Below are 7,616 nucleotides of genomic sequence, written 5' to 3'. Positions count from 1 at the left end.
TCAGGATGTCTGAGTGGTCCTGACCAGCTCTAGCCAGAAAAGCCGCACTGCGCACGTGAACAGGGGAATGAGCAAGCGAGCGGGGATAAGGCGCCTCCTACGCTTTGTAGCGGTGAGGCTTATTAATAAGGCAGAATTAAGTGTTTCTGAGCTTTCCCAAATTAGGCCTAATTTCTCTTTCATCTCTGTGGTGCAGCCACAGAGAAAGAATTCATGCAAGCTGATTTAAGATGTTTTCTTGTGATAAGAAACCAGCTCCCAAAGGGGGATGCACTTAGCTAAGCCTGGCTATCATGATCAATGGTCATCCATTGGCGCCTATCTGTCTAGGGAGTGCGAGTTGGACATCTGGATTGCATTCCTAAGTGTCAGGAGTAAGTGACTCATATCTCACCTTGATCAACCAATCAGGGACTGGTAGGGCCGAGTAACCCACGTGGGACTCTGATGCCCATGGAACTTTCAGCCAATCAATGAGCTGAAGTTCCTCCAGGTAAAAACAGGCAACACAGAGATTCAACAAGATTCAGAAGGGATTCTGGAGAGGATTCTGTGGACTGTTCTAAAGGGAATTCAAAGGAGAATTCCAGGGCAGGACGGCCCAGGAGCAGAAGGCTCCCAAGGGCAGGACATCCTCGCAGCGCGCCTCCTGACCATCCTGAGACTCAGCCCGGACAACCACGGAACGGCCAGTGTGTCCGAGTGCCAGAACTTTCCTTTGTTCTAAGAGTCTAGAGTGGAGGTTGCCAGAGAGTAACCAGCAGCAGGCCTCGTGAACAGGTCGGAACTGTGGACAGTTGAATCACTATTCAGAACTAGCTCTTCATTAGGAACGAACCGGTCCTCTTCCTGACTTGCTGGGACCCACAGTCATCTTTTCTCCTGTGCACAAACTTTGCTAGTTAAAGCCAACACTAACTAGCCGGTCAGTGAGCATCAGCAGCGCACCGTCGCAAGCCGCACAGCACAGCCTGGCACCAAGCCAGAGAGCGCGGATTGGACAGCAACAGCCTGCAACTGTTTCTTTGTGCCCGCAGGAGATCTGAATCCCCAAAGATTGGATGAGTATTCAACTTCAATGCATTACAGCTCAAGAATTCAATTGTTATCCCAACCAGTTGATATCAATTTAATTCCTAAGAGTTATGTACTTGTTTCGAGTATCTAATGTAGAAGTTATAACCAAGTTCATTTATGAAACGGTCTTAATGAATGATATACTGAACGTATGTCCTCTTGATATATGTAACACTTCGTAACTGATTGAATATATATCTTTTGTATTCTGATAACCCTCTCGATAAGATCTGTTAGTTTAAGGCATATTCTATGTATTAATAAATGTATCCTCGTGTATTAGTACCTGTGTGTGCGCGTTGTTTGAGTTATGTTGCATGGTTGGATTCTAAAGCCACCAAAAGAATCAACTTTGTGATTTACTGCTACAATTAATAATTGTCTCAGTAAATGCCCAAACCCTACAGAACTGGTGCCTTCAGAGAGCCACTATGATTACATATTTGGCGTCCCTGAACCGGTTTTCCCTACATTATTTGGCGTCCCTGGGCCGGCTTAATCTACATTATTTGGCGTCCCTGGCACGGGCGTGGCAAGACTGAAATGAGTCAACCAAGCGGAATAATTCAATATAAAACGCCGCGGGTTTCATACACGACAATACAGTGTGCTGAAAGCCGAAAGGAAAAAAGTTCCCCTTGCTCTTTAAGCAGTGCTTGATTGTTTTGTGATCTTTTGCGATCTACCGGGTTGATTGCATACTTGATCTTGTGGTTTTCTGTGGTAAAACTGTGATTTCGTACTTAAAAGTAATACTCTTTAAGTTTAACGATGGTTGCTAAAAGGTCTGAATTCGAGTCGCTATTAAGCACTCTCTCTAGCAGCGACAGGTCTGACCATGATCTCTTCCATATCTCCGTCAGCGGAGAAGCTAGGAGAATAAACCTCCATTCTCTGAGAGAGCTAGCGAAGGACATAGAGAGATTTGACCCCGCAGTGTCAGAGAATAATATCGAGAGTTATATTCAGGACCTCAGGTATAACCTGCAGTACCTGCCAAACGCCACAGAACAGGAGAAAGTGTTTCTGGTCAGGAAAACTACCAGCAGAGCTGTACATGAGTGGATGGCTAGGCAGATGAAGAAAGTCTGTAATGACTTTGAGCAGCTTTGTCAAGCACTTATCGAAGAATACAGTGCGTTTATTGACCCGACTGCTGCGATAGCCGCCGCTCTTAACATTAAGCACGAGAGAGCAGAGTCCCCTCGCGAATATTACGAGAGACTTAGACGAACTTATTTTGCAGGGCGAAATGATGAGGGTTGCGAAGAGAACACACATTTCAAGGGTTTATTCATTGCGAATCTCCACCCATCAGTCAGAAAGATGATCTTAATGCTTACAGATGCACAGACCATGAAAATGACTGATATTAAGAGATTCGTGCAGAAAGCCTGGGAGTATGATGTCCAAAGTCGCTCTGAGCAAAAAGCTGTTAAAGCGACTGTGTTCGCCTTCAGAGCCAGCAAGGTTAATTCCCCCCTGCTCGAAGGAGCACAGGCTCCTGAGCTGGCTAAGCCCTGTTCCAAAGCAGGCACACTGGACCGCACCCAGCGTCCTAAGTGCCATGAGAACACCGGGGGAGGGAAAGGGCTAGGAAAGGCTGAACAAAAGGATTCAGTAGCCGCCCGCCTGGCCAGGCTTGAACAAGCTTTATTAGGACAGGGACAACCGCTCCCCAAGGCTGCCGGAAGCGTGAATGAGCTGATACTCTCCACTGGAGGAGGCGGAGACACGTCCCCTCTCCCTCCCTCAGTCTATCTGATTGAGCGGAAGGGTTCCTGCCTGGATGAGGTCAGCCACTCCCAAGTGAGTGCTGACTCCACCCCTGAAGTCACAGAGCAGGCAGTAAAACACAGAGGAAAAGCAGGAAGCTTTTACCTCAAGGCTGCCATGGGAGATGTCTTACCCAGTGAGACACTGATTGACACTGAGGTTGAAAGGTGTTTGATGTCACATGGCAAGCTCAAACGGGTAGAAAAAGAAAAGGGCATGCGACTCAGAGAGGAACCTTTGGTGGATCACCAGAAAGGCAAGGTGTGGAAACAGGTCAAGGCTCCTAAGCCTTCTGTACAGAAGGAAAGGGGGGCCAAGAGGCAGACTGTGCTCCCACCAAACACAGAAGCCTATGCGGAGATTCCTTCTGTTCCCTCTGGACAAGAAATAAAAATATTTCCTTGTTCCCCGGATATACAGGGAAGTCGTGTCCCGGCTGAGGTCCCAACAGCCTCCATGCCACAGGAGCGGTGCTCCAAGCAGCCGCCTGATCCACCAGGTAAAGCACACACCTTTTACGTCCCTAAAGAGGAGCAGATCTCCCCACCTGGCGATGAAAAGGAGCTTTCCCTGTGCACCCTGGCACCCAAGAGGGGTCAGGACCACCACCCTGCAGTGGTGGAAGGGATCCAGATGGCAGGAGAGCAGGTTGGTGATGAAGCCCTCACCCTTAGCCCTGAGAGGTCCTCTATTAGTGAGGATCTGCTTGAGCAGCTGTCGCTGGGCCACCGATAGGTGCCCCTGGTGCAACATTCACAGGTTAGACAGGAGGTCCAGCTGGACGCTGAGACTACTGCGCTGTGGACACACCTGATCCCAGATGCCGATTCCCTCTGCTGTGATCCAGGGAACCTGCAGTCAGGTAACATTATTTCTCACAACTACCAGGTAGTGAGGGAGACTGACCTGATTGTTCCTGCCTCAAGGGCAGGGTTGCCTACACACCCAGTCCCCCAGAAGGGACAGGGAATGAAAGCCGAGCCGGTTTTCTTACAGCCACCAGCTCAGTTTGTCAGTCTGAGTCTGACCAACAGTGGTTCAGCCAGACTGGAGGTGGATGGTAAAGTCACCCGTCTGCCAGTGCAGGTCATCGCAAAGAGAAGTGTCAGAATCCCCGCCTGCACTGACATGGGCCTGGTGAGTGATAGTGAGTTCAAAGACAGTGAACTAGCTATCCCAGTGCTGGGGCAGCTCCCTGAACCCCTAGCGATGGAAGGGGGGAGCGAGCAGGTGTCCTACACCTACCCCCAGTGAACGATTGTAAACATGCCGATAGAGGGAGTCCTCAATCAGGAAGTGTGCAGGGTGGACCTGAACAGTGAGAATGGGATAACAATCCCAGATCACTCAGGTGCTCCAGATGACCACTCAGCCGAGGGTCAGGCATGCTCCACTGCTGCACCGCCCCCTGCAGGGTTCCTAGAGCACAGGCATGGACAAATCGAAAAAGCAGATGCCCTGGAAAAGGAGGAGCAGCATCAGCCGCTGCGTCAGATCTCCCCAGATTTCCAGGATGTTGGTGCCCAAGATGCCACAGGGCATACTGAGAAAGACACCATGTACATGCTGCGCCAGCTTAGAAAGGCAACAGTCTCTCAGAAGGAGATGACTGGGATCAGCCACCCGAAAAGACTTTTGGGAGGACTGATTGCTGCCGCCACTATTGTACGTTTGCTTTTTCTGGTAGGTTTGTGCGCTACTGGCACTCTCACCCTGACTGCCCCAAGAAGGCAGGGGTCAGAGATGCCAGAGGGTAGTGACAGACTGTATCAACAGCAGCAAAAGTTGGAAAGCTTAGGGAAAACCCTAAAGGCAACTTCCTATGCAACAGGGTTAAATCTTATTCCCCAACCAGTGGACATGATTGTTGGTGTTATACAGTGTGCAACAGGCCAGAATGTTGACACAAGACCTGTTAAGGGAGTTTAGTGCCACTGTAGCCAGTCTAACCACGGCACAATTCCCAACCCACTTGATTCCACTCTTCTCAGTAGAGGAGTATGTGACATTAACCCCATCGCTCATAGCTCACCCAGAAGGCAATCCAAGATTGAATTCGGTTCCAAATCTTGAGATGGGGATGGCTACCAAAGCTATCCATTGGCTGTGTCTAAACGATTCACCAATGAAGGGTGTAAAGCTACTAACGAGCAGAGGGAGGTTAATGAACCCCATGAAGAGCAGGTGGGAAGTAAATGGCTCGTCAGCACACCACATTTAACAGACACTGTGACTTGTGACAGGCATGATATAGCTACCGCAATGCAGCTTCCTAATCAAACAGTTTCCTGCAAGTTCCTGAGGAGGCCACAGTGCTCTTGAACTTAACACTGTACTGTCTGAAGACCAAACTTGAGGTCATGGATGCCTTCAGGTGCCACACTATTGAATTGGATAGAAATCCAAGAAACAGTAAGCCCTGAAGAGGTACAGGTAGTTAGTTTGCTTTAATGGAACAAACCTCCAAATTACCCTAGCAGATACCCAACACAGGTGTTGTGGTTTATCGGGGGGCTGGGAACAGGAACTGTTGTTGTTGTAACACTACTGCTGGGTAGCTGGATCATGACTGACAGTGTACTCTGAATGCTGTACTCTCACATCAAGATGTACCCCGGGTAGCATGAATGAGTCAAAGGTAGCATGTCAAAAGAAAGGAAGTGACTTTTACCCAAATATCTACCACAGAGGTATCAGATATTGACAGTGAACTTCCTGATGTGTAATTCCTAGACTTAGATAATGTCTCCTACCGTGTTTATACATACTCCAGATGTTAATTATCCTGTTTGTATCCAATGCTGGTTCCGGTATGAATTCTCGAGGAGTAATGTAGACATTTAAGATTAATGTTCTAATGGCAAGGGACATCACTTAACTCTGTTTTGTTTTGAAGGCAACAATGCCTCGGGACCTCGTGACCTTCAAAAAGAGGGGATATGTAGCGGTGAGGCTTATTAATAAGGCAGAATTAAGTGTTCCTGAGCTTTCCCAAATTAGGCCTAATTTCTCTGTTCATCTCTGTGGTGCAGCCACAGAGAAAGAATTCATGCAAGCTGATTTAAGATGTTTTCTTGTGATAAGAAACCAGCTCCCAAAGGGGGATGCACTTAGCTAAGCCTGGCTATCATGATCAATGGTCATCCATTGGCGCCTTTCTGTCTAGGGAGTGCGAGTTGGACATCTGGATTGCATTCCTAAGTGTCAGGAGTAAGTGACTCATATCTCACCTTGATCAACCAATCAGGGACTGGTAGGGCCGAGTAACCCACGTGGGACTCTGATGCCCATGGAACTTTCAGCCAATCAATGAGCTGAAGTTCCTCCAGGTAAAAACAGGCAACACAGAGATTCAACAAGATTCAGAAGGGATTCTGGAGAGGATTCTGTGGACTGTTCTAAAGGGAATTCAAAGGAGAATTCCAGGGCAGGACGGCCCAGGAGCAGAAGGCTCCCAAGGGCAGGACATCCTCGCAGCGCGCCTCCTGACCATCCTGAGACTCAGCCCGGACAACCACGGAACGGCCAGTGTGTCCGAGTGCCAGAACTTTCCTTTGTTCTAAGAGTCTAGAGTGGAGGTTGCCAGAGAGTAACCAGCAGCAGGCCTCGTGAACAGGTCGGAACTGTGGACAGCTGAATCACTATTCAGAACTAGCTCTTCATTAGGAACGAACCGGTCCTCTTCCTGACTTGCTGGGACCCACAGTCATCTTTTCTCCTGTGCACAAACTTTGCTAGTTAAAGCCAACACTAACTAGCCGGTCAGTGAGCATCAGCAGCGCACCGTCGCAAGCCGCACAGCACAGCCTGGCACCGAGCCAGAGAGCGCGGATTGGCCTGCAACTGTTTCTTTGTGCCCGCAGGTGATCTGAATCCCAAAGATTGGATGAGTATTCAACTTCAATGCATTACAGCTCAAGAATTCAATTGTTATCCCAACCAGTTGATATCAATTTAATTCTTAAGAGTTATGTACTTGTTTCGAGTATCTAATGTAGAAGTTATAACCAAGTTCATTTATGAAACGGTCTTAATGAATGATATACTGAACGTATGTCCTCTTGATATATGTAACACTTCGTAACTGATTGAATATATATCTTTTGTATTCTGATAACCCTCTCGATAAGATCTGTTAGTTTAAGGCATATTCTATGTATTAATAAATGTATCTTCGTGTATTAGTACCTGTGTGTGCGCGTTGTTTGAGTTATGTCGCATGGTTGGATTCTAAAGCCACCAAAAGAATCAACTTTGTGATTTACTGCTACAATTAACAATTGTCTCAGTAAATGCCCAAACCCTACAGAACTGGTGCCTTCAGAGAGCCACTATGATTACATATTTGGCGTCCCTGAACCGGTTTTCCCTATAGCTTAAATGATTACAGCACCTGGTATTCCCAGGCAGTCTCTCATCCAAGTACTAACAAGGCCCATGCCTGCTTAGCTACCGAAATCAGATGAGATCAGGCATGCTCAAGGGGGTGTGGCCGTAAGCGAAAGCCGGGCTCACTGGCACCCTTCTTATTGAGAGGACAGCTGCATCACTTCTTTTACGACGCTGCTTTTTTTGATTGTTTTGTGATCTTTTGCGATCTACTGGGTTGATTGCATACTTGATCTTGTGGTTTTCTGTGGTAGAACTGTGATTTCATACTTAAAAATAATACTCTTTAAGTTTAACGATGGTTGCTAAAAGGTCTGAATTTGAGTCGCTATTAAGCACTCTCTCTAGCAGCGACAAGTCAGACCATGATCTCC

The 7,616-nt window shown here is 47.7% G+C and overlaps 1 pseudogene; it reads right to left on the bottom strand.

Annotated features, from left to right (window-relative positions):
- Nucleotides 1–7,234: 7,234 nt before the first annotated feature.
- Nucleotides 7,235–7,353, bottom strand: LOC138219231 (5S ribosomal RNA; annotated as a pseudogene).
- Between the last annotated feature and the right edge of the window lie 263 nt (nucleotides 7,354–7,616).

This window comes from Lepisosteus oculatus, chromosome 14 (genome assembly GCF_040954835.1).
Source record: "Lepisosteus oculatus isolate fLepOcu1 chromosome 14, fLepOcu1.hap2, whole genome shotgun sequence".
NCBI lineage: Eukaryota > Metazoa > Chordata > Actinopteri > Semionotiformes > Lepisosteidae > Lepisosteus > Lepisosteus oculatus.
Note: the sequence above shows the minus strand (reverse complement) of the source record. Positions and strands in the feature narration are given on the sequence as shown.